The 8,548-nt window shown below is 48.2% G+C and overlaps 1 long non-coding RNA gene across 3 annotated transcripts; it reads left to right on the forward strand.

Moving 5' to 3' along the window:
* Positions 1-502: 502 nt before the first annotated feature.
* Positions 503-5,886, forward strand: LOC107196569. Of its 3 annotated transcripts, XR_003043859.1 has the most exons (4): positions 511-1,789; positions 2,460-2,760; positions 3,990-4,059; positions 4,587-5,886. It is a non-coding gene; the product is annotated as an uncharacterized LOC107196569 (long non-coding RNA). The 3 variants fall into 3 exon arrangements; XR_003043858.1 differs by having other exon boundaries at positions 503-2,760; positions 3,237-4,059; XR_003043857.1 differs by having other exon boundaries at positions 503-2,760.
* The last annotated feature ends 2,662 nt before the right edge of the window (positions 5,887-8,548 follow it).

The following is an 8,548-nucleotide window of genomic DNA, read 5'->3' on the forward strand; positions in this document are numbered from 1 at the left end:
ACTGCAAAGGCCTAAAGGCAGGAGAAGATCAGAAAAACCCAAGGTGCAGAAAAGCAGGTGAGAAGGGACCTTTCTTAAGGTCACATGGCTGGCTAGAAAGGCAAAGCCTGGATCTTAACTTAGGCTGAGTTGTTGCAAGCACAAGGCTCGCTACCACCCACTGTAGTGGAAAGGTCAGTCTTTGCAGGAATCTGAGAAGAGAGAGGAGTCCTCGAAGGCCAGCTGCCCTGGGGGTGGTCAGGAAGACAATCTGAAGGGAGATGGCCATGGGCAGGGTCTGTTGACTGCGGCCTTAGATCTCACTAAGTGCCAACCCAGAGACCTTGAGCTTCCTTGTGATAGGTAGGAGGGAGGTTGAACAGGGCTGGGCTCTGCTACCTCTCCCTCTGTGGAGGCTGCCAGGGAGCTGGGGGCTGGGAGTTGGGGTTGGGGGAATGGGGTGGTGGAGCCCATTTCTGACCCTTGCTGCCAGGATGTGTTTTGTTGTGAGCAAAGTCTGTGGCCATCATAGCTGACAAAAAGGGGGCCCTACTTCCCAGGTTGCAGGGATGCAAGAGAGCAATATTACTTTTGTGGGCGTTAAAATCTCCCAAATATCGAGCGGTGACCATGTGCTAGGCTCTCTGCTGGGAAATGGACATAGGTTATATCATTGCATCCTACAGCAGCCCCATCTCTTGTTACAGATGAGAAAGTTTCCCAATTGTCCCGTTTTATGGGGGAGGGAACTATGGCTCCAGGGAGGTGGAGAGAAGAGGCCAAGTCACCCAGCCAGGAAAGGACCTGTTAGGATCAATCTGCTCTCACAGAGTGGAGATGGGTCAGGACCAGGAGGAAGAAGAGCTTGATAGCTTGGCTGGGCCAAGCACGAGTGCCGTGTGGAAGGCCTGGGAGGTCCTTGGACGTCCAGGATATGACCTTAAGGGTTGCAGAAGGTGTTTGGGGGGCCAGAAAAGTAATCTGGGGTCATGGGAAGAGCACAGACCAGGATCTAGCAGTGTGTCCTTGGGCACTGCACTTGACCCCTTTGAGTCTCGATTTCCTCATGTCTCTCCGGAAGAAGCTCCACCCTTCAGGGCAGGGGTGAGGAGTGAGGGAGAGGAAGTGAGTCAGTGGCTCCGAGACCTCAGATCCTGGGCCTGTCTCTGCTGTTGTCCTTCACCTCACAGAGGTTTCCTGAGCTGTGACAACACACGGGCTCTGTGTCCTCAGCCTTGTGTCCATCACCCTGGTCCCCCCAGGCCTGGGACGCAGGAAGATTCTTCACTAGACGGGAACTCGTGGGCATTCACAAGGCTGGTGAGGAGAGGGTGCGCTCAGACCCCAGGTCGGAGCCTCTGCTCTCTCCCAGGCCCGGGCGCTGGAGTTTCTCTCTGGCTCCTGGAACCTGGGTTGCGTCCAGCTCAGCACAAACGAAATGTGAGAAATGTAAAGAATGTTCTGCTCCAGAAACCTCCCAGTCTACTCGAGGCGCAGAGCAATTTCTTTCTGATTAAGCAAAATGTCACAGGTCACCGTGTGACCACTTTTAACGCTGAATCTTTTCTGATTTCCTCACTCCCAAGTGTCTTCTCTGCCTCCAGTTCTATCGGTGCCTCTGAAGCAGGACCCTTTAGTTTCTCCACCTCCTTCTTCCTGCCATCCAGTGTTCCTCAGCTTCTGCTGTGAGTTCCGCAAGGTTCTGGTCCAGAGAAGCATCCCAGACCTCCTATGTGGAGGGGAGACTCCTGAAGATGAAGATGTGACCCTGCCTGCCCTCTAGAGTCTGGATCTCTCATGGGACCCTGAGGTGAGGCTGGGGGCAGTACAGGAACTGGCACTGACAATTCAAGGACATTTGCAGGGGCCTACGGAAGCAAAATGAAAAGGCAACTGGCTCTATGAATCAAGGAGGGCTTCCTGGAGGAGGAGACATCTGAGATGAGTCTTACCACACAAATGCCAGACTAGAGCTTGTTAAGGAGACTTGCTTCCAAGGTCATATTTATTGAGTGGATGAGTGAACAAATGAATGAACAAATGAATGAATGTATCTAATCCAGACCTTCCATTTGACAGCAGAGCTTCATCTGGTGACTTCCAGGCTCTGCCAGAGCCTGATAAGCCCACCTTTCTGCCCTGTCAGCCCCCCTGGCTTCCTGAGGCTTTAGGCCACCTGACACAGACAAATGGCAGCCTCCCTCAACCCTGGGGTTGTCCTGGGCTCTCCAACCTGGAAGCCCTGAGCTTTCTCTGCTTGTGGGTTTGCTCACAGCTTCCAAAAGGCAGCAGAGTCATGGAGAAGGGCACAGACCTGGTCTCCACCCTTCTGTAGCTATGTGATCTTAAGCAAGTCAGCGCACCACTCTGAGCCTCAATGAGATGTTGCAGTAATGCCTACCTTGTGGACGTTTGTTGTTACAGTGTCTCAAGTCTCTATTCCTCCCTGTGTTCGCATCCCTTGTAATGTGCGTTTTTAGCTCTTACAATCAAGAAGTGGAGTGTCTTCCCCATCCCTTAGATCTGGGCTGTCCCTGTGACTTATATGGTGGAAGGGACATGGGAGCCCAGGCCTCCAAAAGCCTTCTGATCCTTGAGGCCTCCATGTGGACAAACCCGGGCTACCTGTTGAAGGATGAAAGACCACGTGGAACCGAGTCATCTCATTTGTCTCAGCCACGATCAGCAAAGCCGACCTGCAGCTGACCCCCAGGCTGACCGCAACTGCATGAGAAGTACAGCCAAACTCAGAATAAAAATGCCCAGCTGACCCACGGGCTGGTAAGATAAGTGAATACTTATTGTATTAAAGTATTATATTTTGTAGTTGTTTGTTACACAGCATTATTTTGGCTGACACATCTTCATGGGGTTCTTGTGAAGATGAAAGAAACTAGTAGGTACAAAATGCTTAGAATCACTATTGGACACATGGTAAACATTGGACATTTCTTCTGGGTGCTTGTCCTTGTCATTGAGGGAAGACATGGGTGGGTGTGCTTAGAATCACTATTGGACACATGGTAAACCCTCAATGGACATTTCTTCCAGGCGCTTGTCCTTGTCATTGAGGGAAGACATGGGTGGGTAGTACCTTCTGCTCACAGTGTCTCTCCCTAACGTCATCATCAGCCTGGACACCATGGTGCTGCTTCTCAGGAGCTGTGTGACCTTATGCAAATGCCTTCACCTTTTTGAACTTGAAGGTGGGGATGCAGGTGTCTGCCTTGCAGACTTGTTGGGACCTCCTTTTGCAGCTGTGACTACCAGGCTGAGTCATCCAGGTTCCTGCCCCAGGACTGTGGAGGTGGGACCCAAAAGGAAGGACACTCTTTGAGGGTGGCCAGGATGAGCCATATTCCAGCACATGCATTGAATGACTGAGAGACCGCCATGCCGACGTGGATGCCCCCCATCTCCATCTCCTACTCCAATGGAAGTTGCCTTCTCCCTTTAAGCTGAGGTGCTCACTCCCTCCTTCAGGTTTCATTGTTCCTTCACTTCCCTCCATCACAATTCACCTCACTGTGGCTTCGGGATTGTTCTGGAAATGCAGCTACTATCATATCAATTCCCTCTCTGACCTTTAGTCTCCGCTTAAGACACTTCAGTGGGATCCTGCTTTTTTTTTTTTTTTTTTTACGACAAAACCCCAAATCTCTTTGGTGGCATTTGAGGCCCCATATAGTCTGGCCTTTGCCTCCCCACCTCCGGCCTCATTTCACACCAGACTCCTACCCACAATCTGCCCTCCAATCACACAGGCCTTGGAGGTGTCCATGGTCCAACAGCTGTTCACCCACGGAGACTTTGCACATTCTACTCCCCTGTCTAAATGTTCCCCCTCACCCCCAAATTCATGTAACTCCTATTCACCCTTCAGATCCCAGATTCGCTGTTCTAGCCTGCCGAGACGCCTCTGTGACATGCTGACCTAGCACTGTATAACCTTGACTGCACTTGTAACTTACACATCTTGGTATCCTTGATTAATCTCTGTTTCCCTCTAGACTGTGAGCTTCACAGGGCTAGGACCATGGCAGATTTACTGAATTCCCTTGACACAGTGGCTGTTGCATAGTAGGTGCTCAACAAATGTGTTGAATAAATACGTGACTATTGTCACTGCAGTATCTCCATCTGTTAGGACACTTCTCATCCCAAGAAAGGGATGACAGTCTCAGGCACCCCCATAACGTAATGCCCACCCCAGCTCAGGGTCTGCACCCCACTGGCACCAGTAAATATCTGTTGAAGGAAGGAAGGGAGGGTGGGCAGAGGGGACTTGAGATTTAGAAAAATTACGGACTCAGCTCCCAGGCCCTACTGGAAAGTGGCAGGTGCTGAGAATGATACATCTCCCGCCCACTTGGGCATCTGGCTCCCCATATAGTCCCTGCTGCTCCAGCCCCACCAGTGCAAGGAGAAGACCCCACAGAGCAGCTGAGCTGATGTCTATTTTCATGCTACGTGCTGTTGTATTGCTCCTGCGGGCTCACGATGGGGAAATGGGCTGTCAACGTGGCTTTAAAAAAGATCGGGAAGGAAGACATGCTAATTTCCTGGTTGTGGACATAATGGGGGATTCTTATCTTTGCTTTACACAGGGAGTTTGCAGAGGAAATCCCCGGGCCTGAACATTTCTTGAGCTGATGAGACACTGCGGCGATTGTGTCTGGTGGGGCCGACTGGCTGATGGACAGTGGTCTAATGGCCTCAGAGTGCTTATGAGACCATTGTCCCCTCACGTCAGACTTTCATCAAAAATCCAAGGGTTGACTCTGAAGACCAACCTGTGTCATGTTTGTCCTATCCCCGAGCCCAACATGTGGCTGGGGGAATGGAAGTCACTGCGTGGCTGGGCCTGGTTCATTTGCTGACTCCAGAGCCAGATGTGTGTTAAAGCCTCACCCGATAACCTTGAGGAAGAGAGGAAGGTCAGGAGGTCCCTAAAGGAAAGTCAGAGGAAGGAGGATGGATGCGAGCAGGCAAGAACAGCCATTCAAGACCACTGCATTGCAAACACAGAGGCATAAGTAGGTTAAAGTTAAAAATCTACTAAATGAAAATCAGAAAACCAATGGGGAAAATCAATAAAAGCAAGTGCTGTTTTTTTTTTTTTTTTTGAGACAATAAAATGAATAAACCCCTTATTAGACTGGTTAAAGAAAAAAAGACAAAATGGCCAACATCGGGAATGAGAGCAGTGATGTCACTATGGAGTCACAGACATTAAAAGCATGAAAAGGGAATGTTATGAGCAACTTAATGCCATTAAATTCAGTAAGTTAAATGAAATGGACAAATCCTTGGAAAGACACAAACTACTAAAGCTTACTTAAGAAAAAATAGAGAAACTGAAAGCCCTTATCTGTTTAAAAAAGTATTTAAAACTGTAGTTGAAAACTTTCTCACAAGGAAAACTCTGGGCCTAAATGGCTTCACTGGTGAATTCTACCAAATATTTTAGAAAGAAATAATACCAATTTTTAAACAAGCTCTTCGGGTAAATCGAAAGGAAGGAAATGCTTTCAAATGCATTCAACGAGGCCAGCCCCACTCTGTTCCTCAAATCAGAAAAATGTTTTACAAAAAAAGCTAGCTAGAGGCCAACATCTATCATGAACACAAATGCAAAATTTCTATGTAAAATTTTAGTAAATTGAATTTAAAAATACAAAAATGATGTGTTATTATATGACCAAGTGTGGTTTATACAAAGAATGCATGTTTATTTTAACATTTGGAAATTAGTCAGTTTTCAAACAAACCGAAAAAGAAAAAATCATATCATCATCTCAACAGATGCAGAAGCATATGACAAAATACAACACGTATTTCTGACAAAAACTTTCCGCAAAGTAGAAATAGAAAGATATTTTCTCATCCGACAAAGGACATCTACAAACAACCTACAACTAACAACATACTTAATAGTGAAATTGAATGTCTTCTACCTGAGATTAGGAATGTGAGGCAAATGACTGTTTTCACATCTATTCAGCATTACAATGGAGTTTTGCCAAAGAAGTTGTTTAGATTAGAATAGAAGAGATAAAACTCTCTTTATTCACAGACAAAACAGATGGTCTATGTTGAAAATCTGATGGAATCTGCAAAAAGTTATGATAACTAATGAATGAGTTTAGTAAGGTTGCAGGATATAAGACTGATATACAAAAAAAAATTAAATGTATTCACATATCCTAGCAGCGAACAATTGGAAATTGAAATTAAAAATACTATTCAGTAGCATAAAAAATAAAATACTTAGGGAGAGATCTGATGAAAGGTGTGAAAGACTTGTGCATTTAAAACTATAAAATGTTGTTGAGGGAAATCGAAGAACTAAATATATGGAGAAAAATACTGTGTTCATGGGTCGAAACTCCATATTGGTAAAATGTCAATTTTCCCTAAATTAATCTATAGATTCAATAAAATCCTGATTTGTTTAGGCGCTCAGCCTTCCATACTGGATGCTCCCACACAGAAATTTATAGATGTTGGGACAAATGACACACAGGCACGAATGGATGTGAAATAAAGTTTAAAACTCACATAGTGAACAGCAGAAAGATTACCCAAAGAGTAAGTCTTGGTTCGAAGTGAAATAAGATCAAGGGTATGTGTGCGGCTTTGAGCAATTACATATCATAGTCAGGCTAACATTTTTCCCTCCCTTCTTATCTCCCAGAGAGAGATGATCATCCATGGAAACTGCACCACTGGGCAAGACCTCACCGCCTGAGTAGGGAGGGTGCTAGGAGAGCATATGGCCCACCCTGCTCATGGGGAAGGGAGTCCCAAGTAGAAGGAACAGTAGAAGCAGCTGGGGAAACTGAGGCCCATAGTGGGAAGGCAACCTACCCAAAGTTACAAGGTAAACTGGTGACAGAACAGAGACCAGGATTTGCTCTGACTCGTGTTTGATGCTCTCAGCTCTGCCTTAGTCACGCTGATCCCAGGCTGGGCTGCAGTCCAGAGTCCCAAGCCTGGAACGAACGAGGAAGAGGCGAGTTGGGCCCAAGGCATGGACCTGGGTGGAGGGAGATGAAATCAAGCCCATGGAGTAAATGCCTCATGCTGGGGCCCCTCAGGCTTTGGAGAGAACAGTGAATGAGGGTCTCCCCAGTCCTGACTGGGGCCGATGGACAGACTTGAACCTGATGTCATAGCAGTCTGGGGTAAAATTTTCACGGGCTCACAGTGAAATGAGAAAAATCAGGCCAATATTGACTCTCGGTATAAGGTTGCCAACTGTTAACACCTCCCAAATGAGAGTCACTTGATCTCAGTTTGGGAAATGTCATGTGAAGGCATTTAAAAGTCAGTGTGATTTAAGGAGGAACTTTCGCAGAATTGGCTGGACTTTCTTGAGAGCCTGAGCCTGGTGTTAGGTGGTGTGAGTTTAGGTTTGCTCTATTCCTCTGACATATGATGTAATAAATCTGGTCTCAGATGGAGCTTATATTCTGATGGGAGGGACAGAGATAATGAACAAGCAATAATCTCGAGCAGTGAGAAGTTCTATGAGGAAATCGAACAGGTGGAGAGGCGGAAGTGAGGAGGGTGGCAGTGTATCCTCTGGGGTCCTAGCAGGGGACAGATGACATGACAGTCAAATCAGGCATCTGAGGGGAGTTTGAAAGGGAGACTGTTTATGAAAGGTGGGCAGGGAGTAAGGAAACCACAGAAAGGGGCTGCCTTCCCCCCACCACCCCAGTGTTGACAGGGTGAGGGAAGGAGCAATTACTCGAACCCAGAGATGGAGAGAGCTGGGTGAAGGGATTGAATGGTGGGGGAGGCGGAGGGAGGGCGGTCACGTGATAGGAGCCGAAATTCTCAATCCGGGGCAGAGCCTCCCCTTGAGCCCTGCAGGGAGGGACCAAGGCGGGTAAAACACCCCGACCTCTTCTCCTTAACCTGTCTCCTGCTGGGGCTCCCCATTGGTTGAACCCACCTTGGAGTCAGAGGGACGTGAGGGCCCCTTGATGTGGCTGGTATGGTCAGTCCCTCTGGAGCACAGAACAAGGGGACAAGGGTAGAGTGAGGACCTGGAGGGGGGCATGAGGGACCCCTGGTGTGGAGGGGGCATGAGGGACCCCTGGTGCAGGGGAGAAGTGTTACTTTAGTACCGTGCTTGGACCAGATAACTTGGAGGAGACAACATTGGAGTTGGCATCTGAGAATGAGAAGGAAGGAGCCAGGAGAAGGGAGTTCCCAGTGGAGGGAACAGCAGGACCAAAGGAGTGGAGAGGCAGGCAGGGGCCATATCCCACGTGTCATGTGGTGGGAGCTGGAGTTTATTTTAAGCGTAGTGGGAAGCGCTGGGTGAGTTTGAAGCAGAGGAGTGATGTGATCCAACCCTCTGTGGGGGGAGTAGCTTGGAACCAGGCAGGGGTGGAAGCAGGGGCCAGGTGAGCAGCGGGCTACAGCATGTGAGAGGCCCGGACTAGGGCAGAGGGCTCAAGAGCCATGGTCAGAGTGAAATGTGTTTTGGAGAGAGAATCTGGCCGATGGGTCGGATGTGAGGTCGGAGGACAGGAGCAATCAAGGGGACTCCAGG

The sequence above is a fragment of the Pteropus alecto genome, unplaced genomic scaffold (genome assembly GCF_000325575.1).
Source record: "Pteropus alecto unplaced genomic scaffold, ASM32557v1 scaffold39, whole genome shotgun sequence".
NCBI lineage: Eukaryota > Metazoa > Chordata > Mammalia > Chiroptera > Pteropodidae > Pteropus > Pteropus alecto.